We start from the raw sequence: 8,911 nt of genomic DNA on the forward strand, positions 1-8,911 counted from the left end.
TCGAATGTATTTAGGTCCAGGTTTTGGACTGTCGGGTCCAAAAGTTGAATACATACCTGTACCCTTCGGGTCCATGGTCTAGTCGGGTCCATAGCCACCCTCACTATGAACTTCTTTTTTTCTTTTTTTTTGCACTTTCCTTGCCATCATATATCCAAATTATTGGCAACAAGGTTACAACCTGCCATAAAATTTCAAGCCGTCTTATTTGTCGTTTAATAACTAAAGATGATATGAATTCTTATTGTATACAATCCTTAATACATCCAAACAGATAGGGCTTGAAGTATTTTGTCTTCAACAGTTTACGAGTACAAGTCGGGTCCAACTAAACCCGGACCCAGACATTCGTGTCTAAGTTTTGGACCTGGACTCGACCTAATGGGTCTAAATGTTGGACCCATACCCGAACCCGTTCGGGTATACCCAATAGGTCCTCAGTCGGGTCCGGGTCCATTGCCACTCCTAGTTGAGGGAAGAATACCTCTAACATAATATCCCACCCTCCGTTCCCACCACCTTTAACTAAATAATAGAAAGGATGATTTCTGGTTTTAAGGCAAATCTAATAACACTATTTGAAGATAAAATTTGCTCCAGTTGAGGTCGGGGCCAATTAATTCTCAGGATATGATGAGACAAAAGATCTAACTTATCTCAATTAGTTAGAGGCATTCGAGCAACAAGAACAATTGAGCACCAGATTAATTGCCTTTGTTAAAAAAGGGGAGAGAAAAAGACTCTGTATGTGTCGACAAAAGACTTCATCGCACGTGAAAAGGGCATGGCAATGCGTAGGATGTTAGTATTTTTGGTTTGAAAAATGCTTAAGTGTATTTCAAAACAAACACTTTGGTTTTATTGTATTTTTTTAAAGTGCCTTTGTAGAGAGAGAAAGATGTGGGTTTGAGTCCCACATTGAAGAGGATAGAGTTTGCTGAGAGGTATTTAAAAATGCGTATTCCCATGCAATATACTCTAAGTATAAAGGAGAGAAAAAACACATATGTGGAGCACAAGAAGTGTGTGACGTGCATGCGCACGTGCGAGGGTGTGGACGCAAGGGCGCTTGATAGCACACTTTGCTTGTAGTTGTTGGGGTGCATGTAACTCCTCAAGTGCATGTAACTTGAAGCTGTTAGGGTGCATGTGACTTGGTGCTCTATAAAATGGGTCCTCCTACCCATACGAGTTAGTTTTCTGGAGCTCACTTCAATATACAATTCTCTGCAGTTTCAGCAAGTAAACCCGTGGGCTAACTCTCTCTCTACTCGATTTTCTCTCTTTCTCTCTCTCTAATACATTAAGACTCTAGTGTCTAGTGTGTGGGTTTCTAGCTCTGGTGCATAGAGTTTAAGAACATTGTAAAAGACCTCTCTGTTTTCCTATATCCCGGAGACGAATTTCCTTTCTTATGCATGTCAAATACTATACCGAAGGAGGGCAAATATCGTCTTGAGATAGTGCTCCTGCGAGCCCAAAAACAAGAAGTGTTCGAGATCTAATTTTGCAAATTGTACCATATTTTGCCCCATTTCACCCACCAAATCTCCAACAATGCAAGATGATATTTTATGAGTGAAAGAGAGGAGACTGCCATGACTTATTTGAAGGTCATGAATCACGATTTTACTTAACTCGAATGCTTCAAGGGGCTCAAATTCAATAGATGGTAGTAAAAGGCTCTCTTTTTTCTTACCACTCTCAAAGTGGCTGCCATAGTCACCGAGTAAATACTTGCACTGTTGCCACCATCAGATGACTCCATCGACGAGCAAACTCAATCATACAAGCAATGGATGGACGATGACTATATGCGCAGGGGTCATATCCTAAATACCTTGGTGGACCCGATCTATGATATGTATGCCTCCATTAGCATGGCGAGAGAGCTTTGAAAACTTTTTTAAACCAAGTACACCTCACAACAGAGTCTGGTAACAAAAGATTTCTAAGCTTTAATTTTTTAGATTTTAAATTCATTGAAAACAAACCTATTCTCTCTCAAGTATATGAGTTGCAGCTTGTAGTCAATAAACTTAAAGATTGTGGTATTTCCTTGGATGAATATTTCCTAGTTAGCTCAATAATTCATAAGTTACCCCTATCTTGGAGAGAGTACCAAAAGAAGATGAAACATAAGAAATTTGATCTTGATTTGGTTCAACTTCAAAGATCTCTTCGAATTGAAGAAGAGAATAGACTTAAGGGCCATTTGGGTACCTGGAATTCTATTACATGACAATAGATTCCAAGGATATATGACATTTCCACTGTTTGAGTACACTTTAATAGTAAAAAAATTGAAAAAAATTACTCGAGATTTCCCAAAAAATCACGAAACCAATTACGAGCGGTGAGGGGTGAAAAACCTATTACGTGCCTTGATGGGGAATCTGTGGGAAATATTTCACGTGCGTCTCTCTCTCTGCCCTATCCCCCTGTTTGAAGACATTTTTCAGCACCATGGGTCCCCGATGCGGAATAAAAGAGAGAAGTCGGTCAATAAATCTTGACAAACAGTGGAAATTTTGATATTAAAGTGTGATTCAGACGATCCATTGATGCGCTTAAGCAGCGGGTCGGGCTCTTGTTTCAGTTCCAGGATTGGTGTCACGCGCAACGATGCATTGCCGATCGCAGACTATCTCTCTTTCTTATCATGGGTTGCAAATGACACAGCTCATCACCGTCCGCAGGCGTGTCTTCGGCATCTTGTGTAAGCGCAGATGGCGATGCCTATCATCGCTCGCGAGGGTCTCACTCACACTTCATGTCTATCGTAGATGGCGATGCCTATCGCTGCCCGTGAGGGTCTCATCCGTGCTCTGCATCTATTGCAGACGGCGATGCCTACCGCCATCTGCATGCCCACTTTTGCGCCCTGTGCTTATCGTAGACGGTTATATTTATCGCCGCCCATGGGGGTTTCACTCGCGCTGCGCATCTATCATTGACGGTGATGCTCACCGCCGTCCGCAGGCCTGCTTTTGCACCATCTGTCTGTCGCATACGACGATGCCTATTGCTGCCCGCTAAGGGTCACTGTTGCCTTCTGTCGACAATGGTCAACGCCATCTGCAGTTCACTGCTCACCCCTTCGCCTCGAGCAGTAGTGTCTAGCTCCGTCTAGGGCCACGACACTATTACTCCACGGCTGTGGGCGGCAATGCTTAACTCCGTCGGGGACCTTTTTACTCCGCCTCCTCGTGTCTTCTCTTCGTTCTCTTCTCTTTGTAGACACCCCATTTTAAAACAGGCAAATTATGTGGTTTCTTGAACCCTTAGGACCACACTTAACCTAGTAAACCCAAATCCATAGTTCACATAACCTACCTCGTGACCCGAAACAAGTTGGTCTGCCCAGAACCTTGCAGATGCACTGTTTTGACCCAGATTCCTGTAAATGCCATGTTTTACCAAAAAAATCAATTTGGAGCATTTTTGGGTAAAAAAAAGAATCTCAATTTGGAGCATTTTTGGGTTGGGCGACACGCCCAGTGCCGCCCAAATTTGGGCAACACTACTAGTGTCGCTTGGGCAATACGGCCAGGTCGCCCAAATAATTTTGCCCCGAAATGATTTTTTTCACCTCTTTCTGCCTTTTAACTTATTTTTGGGGAGCTCCGAGGCCTCCAAAAGCGTGTTTTGACTGAGTCAACTTGTTGGTTACGGGAAGATATTCTCCCCAACAAATTTTGTCCCTTTTTTAGCATCTTTTCGGGACCATTTAGAAGGGACAAAAAGAGAAAGAAAGAAAAAAAGAAAGGGATCGAGACTGAAGAGAGAGAAAACCCTTAGGAGATAGAGAGCGATAGAGATAAAAAACCCTACAAAGAAAAAGAGATAGATAGAGATAGAGTTCAAAAACCCTGCTGAGAAAGAAAAAAGATAGAAGAGATAGGGATGAAAAACCTGAAGGAGCTATACGAGAGAAAACCCTAGAAATTACGTCAGGAAGCCCTAGCCCCCTGAGAGAAACGCCAGATCTACCCTTAGGACATAAACCAAATCTACCCTTAAGACACAAAAATTCCAAATCAAAGCCTTTACACCAAAGAGATTTGCTGATAAACATCCGACTCAGAGAGACAAAAGTGGACTGGTTCTGATACGGGCGAGCCCCAAAAGGCTTGGAAGTCCCAAGCCATCCGGCCTGGTTTGGTATCATTTCTTTCTTTTTCTTCTTATTTTATTATTTTAATTTTATTTTGATATGTTTTGTTAATTTATCGCATTTTGGACGCTCTGGATCATGCTGGCACTACCACAAATCTGAGAACAGATCTGCTCGTTTTCGGGAAGATCTGGCCTCAGATCTGAATTTGATTTGTCCAACTTTCTTTACCATTTTATTTCTTGCATTTTCATTTAGATTAAGGTGCTCAAATCGAGAGATCTTCATCGGAAGATCTGTCTGATTTTCATCATAAACAGTTTGGCCCTCACCGTGGGGCTTTTCGAGCTTGATCCAAGTGCCAAATTACAATTTTTATTTGTTGTTTCTTACTGTTTTATGTCACAAAAGGTCCCAAGAATCTGCAGTAACCAGGATCCAGGGTTTTCGTGCACCAAAACCTTGATTTTTATGGGCAACACCATCCGTGTCGCTTGGGCGACACCACCAGTGCCACACAGATCCAAAATCAAAAGTTTTAGAATTCTCTGAAACTTTTCAGATCTGTTCCTGGGACTCTCTTGTGACTGTCCACAAAATTTCAGATGAAAATAAAATTTTAAAAAATATGAACAAACTATTTTACTGTTCTCTCTACACTATTCTACTTTACTCTGTTTGAATTTATTTCAACATAAATAAATTTTTTCATACTTCTTCCAAGTATAAAGTAGTATAATTTCACCAATATTAACAAGGTAAAAATATATAAAAAAAATAAAAAAATAATGTTTTCGGGTGAACCTGTTTGCCTTGTGCGACATGAGACGTGCCACCCAGGCAACATGGGCTGTGCCTCCCAGGTCCAGTGCGACACGCCCTCTGGTGCCCCTTGTCGCCCAAGTCATATTTTTTTGAAATTTTGCAGGTTGAGTCCTGGGTCCCTTTTGTGCCTGTTCACAAAATTTCAGAGTAAAATAAAATTTTAAAAAATACCAAAAAACTATTTTGCATGATACAAGTCTGTTCTATCTATTGTTCTTCTATTCCATTTTTTTTATAATTTTATTTCATCAAAAATTTTGATTTTTCTACTTTTGCAAGTTTCTGTAGCCTTATTTCTTCAAGGTTAAAAGAAAAAAAAAAAGAAAAATAATTTTTTTAAGCGACGCGACCCTTGCCGCCCAACCTATAGGTGCGATAGAACCCGTGCCACCCGGGCGACATGGCCCATGCCGCCCATTTACAGAGGTCCCAGAAAATTCCTGGGACCTCACAAGCTCGTTCTAGAGCCTTTTGGCTCCCTGTTGACCAATTTTGAGCTTAGAATAATTTTTTTTAGGAATATAAAAAAATATTTTGCTTTAGATAAGTCTGTTCTACTCCTGACGTTTTTTATTTTAATTTGTTAATTTTGACTGAAATCATGTTTTCCCTGCTTTCACCATGTTTAGTTTAGCTGTGTTTCATCAAGATTTGAAAAGATAAAAAAAATAAAAAAATAAAAAAAAATAAATATACATCGAGGGCTGCTTGTGCCCTCCTTGAACCATGTCTTGTCCAAGTCATCATCGACTCGGGCCGTGCTCGACTTAGCACAGACTGTGCCTAGTCTCATTGTTCCGAGTTTACCTTCGTAGGGGTTGCTTACCCCTCCATCTATACTATGCTTTGAGCGAGTTTTGCCTCGAAGCGCGCATCGCTAAGCACGATCAGTGCTGAGCACTCACTTATTTCCTTTCTTATTTTGTGTGCATTGTATGCTTGACTTTATTTTAATTGCATGCTTCTTTACACACTCCAGCACACACCAGACAGTGAGTGCTCGGGAAACTAGCAAACAAATATTTTGAAAACCCCCAAAATCCCCGTTAACGGCGTGACGGGAACCTTGCTTTAAGAGTCCGGGCGGTTGGGATTCGTGTAACTTTAGCTGTGAGCACCCCTCCGTAATCCTTTGCCTCAAGGCAACTTCGCGCATAGTAGGACCTGGCAAAATCCTATAACAGGAGGCTAGGACCTATGCGGGGACCTATACCAGCCTAACCGCATTTCAATAGTCAGGAATTCACTCTTAAGCCAAGCCTACCTATAGCACTATACTAAGTCAAACATTTTAGTGTCGTTGCTTGCTTATTTATGTTGGTTACTTTTAAAACTTAGACTGGACCCACTTTTGGTCCGAGATGAACACTCTGGGTCCAAGTCCAGGCTTGTACCCATCCTAGCTCAAGTCCAAACGAGGTTCACACCTTGGTCAGAACTTAGGTTCCATTTTGGTCCGAGCCGAAGGCTCATTCCTAACTCATCCTTGATCCAGTCCAGGTCCACACCTGGTCTGATCACCAAAATTCTCTGGGTCCAAGTTCAGGCTTATACCCAGCCTAGTCCAGGTCCGAACTAGGTTCACACCCAGGTTCAAACCTAGGTCCCCTTTTGGTCCGAGCCTAAGGCTCGTTCCTTGTTCATCTTTGATCCAGTCCGAGTCCATACTCTGTCTGATTATCACAAAGGTCCAAGCTCAGGCTTGCTCCCAGCTCAGCTCAGGTCTGAACTAGGCTCACACCCAGGTTTGAACCTAGACCCACTCTTGGTCCGAGCCGAGACTCGCACCCATCTAGTCTAGAGCTTAACCTAGGTTCTAGCATAGGTCTAAACTTAGAGTTGCCTCGAGAGCTAGACTAGGCTTACCCTAGTTCAGGGTATGAACCAAAACCCATTGAGTTTAGCAAGTCTAGGTTCCAGTCTATTCTTAGCCTAGGTCTCAGTTAAAGTTTTTCCCCTAGAAACAGGTTAGGTCTGCCCTAAGCCATCAAATCTAGCCCTTACCTAAGTCTAGATTCTAGAGCTCAGCTAAAGAGAGTCACCATGTCGATTACTCAAGGTGATCATGATGATTGCTCCACAGCTGACTCTAAACCAAACCTAGGGACCAATATGCTGTAATCCCTTGAATTATCAATAGACCTCAGGCCAATCCATTATTCAACGCCCAAGTCTTCAGTTAGAGGCAGAGTCCAAAGGGTCGACTCCTAATCCAGAAATTGGTGTGATCTGAAAAGCTAATTCAGCCCGAAAGACTCTGAATAATCAGGGAGTCCGACCAGGTGTTGTCTTACAAGGGATTTTAGGTAGCCAAAGTAGAAGTCGAGTGAGGGAAGAAAATCATGTAGCATCTAGTGCCAATTCCCACAACTCGAACCAAGATAATCCCAAAGCACAACGATCTCAAAACCAAGACCCACCTAGGTCTAGGGGATCCAACCCAACCTCAAGCCACCGTAGTACCGCTCATGACGTTCTTAACATTGTACGGAGCAGATGTGTTAATCCAGACCAACCCTTAGGCGAGATGGGTATCTAAGCTACCCTTGAAAGTCTGATTGACCTAGGTTACACGATTCATTCCCCAGCTCATGGGTCGATGCCAAACCAACTTGGTGGTATAGGTCAACCCCTAGCACAACCGAGTCAGCCGATTCTTCAATCGCCCCCCTTAGTTCACCCGGTCCAATAAACCGTGCCGTTTCCGTAACCAGTGGTGACACCTATGGGTCAGTACGCCCCTCAGGCACGAATGTATCAAACTCTCTCGGTGACTGCGACCCATCAACCTCTAGCCCATACAGGCCCACATCTACCCCAAATCTCAACTTACCAATCTACACTTGGGAACCCACCTACCGATGGGCCTACTGTCATGCCAAATACCCAATAAGAAGGCACTTTAAAAGCGATGTAGGATATGCTCGTAAGAATGGACATGCATGATATTCTACTCCTAAAGTCCTATGTTCAAGAGACCCTTTGAGGCATGGAAGACCTTCCCTTAAGATTTGTTGTCCCAGAATTTAGGTATAAGTTTAATGGGAAGAGCGATCTCTCACGTCAACACGTATCTCCTCTCCGTGAGAGCTTTGCGAGAAAGGCCAAATCAACTGAAGGCCATATTTTTGCAAACATTGCCTGGCGAGGCTCTGAACTAGCATCGAAGAATGATGTGTACTCAACCGCACATCACTCCAGACAAAATGTTCAGTCTCTTCGTCTCTCACTGCAGCAGGTCGACACCAAGATCTATCTCCCTGGGTGCTCAGTGCAATGAAGCAAAATCATGGAGAATCCTTCAAGGATTTCATCCGTCGATTCCTCGAGGCAGCAATTCGTGTGGTAGAATGCCACCTGACAGACCCAGCCAAAATCTCTATGGTCTTGGAGAATGCCGCTCCCGAATTCATGACCTTTTTCAACCAAGGTCTTTTCCCTCGCTCCTTCGACTCCATGATTGGGCAGGTGACGTGACATGAAAGGGAAAGAGGGACACCCCCCACAGGCCCAACAATAAACCAATAATGACTCCTCAGAATAAGATAAAAAACAATAACAAGGGGAAGGCTTCCGGTCAAGTTAATGAGATTGTCATTAACGGACTGGTTCAACGTCTAGCCACTCCGAACAACAATCAGAACCAAAACTGAAAGGGTTAGCCTAGAGCTAACACTCGAAATAATAACCAAAGGTGAGCGGATAATTTCACTCCTCTCAAAGACCCACTGGAAAAAGTGCTGGAATTGCTCCTCGCTAGAAACATGGTTATCTCCTGCCACCAACTGAACTACCATTTCAAGTCACGGATAAAAGCAAGTAGTGCAAATTGCATCAAAACCATGCCCATGATACTCAAAACTACATGTAACGGGTAATTCAAGGGTTAATCAATAAGGGGAACATCACTGTCGCACCTAAAAATCAACCCGTTGAAGAGCCTAATCAAAAGATGAGTATCTTCACACA

Source organism: Amborella trichopoda, chromosome 13 (genome assembly GCF_054954075.1).
Source record: "Amborella trichopoda isolate Santa Cruz 75 chromosome 13, AtrichopodaSantaCruz75HAP2 v2.0, whole genome shotgun sequence".
Taxonomy (NCBI): domain Eukaryota; kingdom Viridiplantae; phylum Streptophyta; class Magnoliopsida; order Amborellales; family Amborellaceae; genus Amborella; species Amborella trichopoda.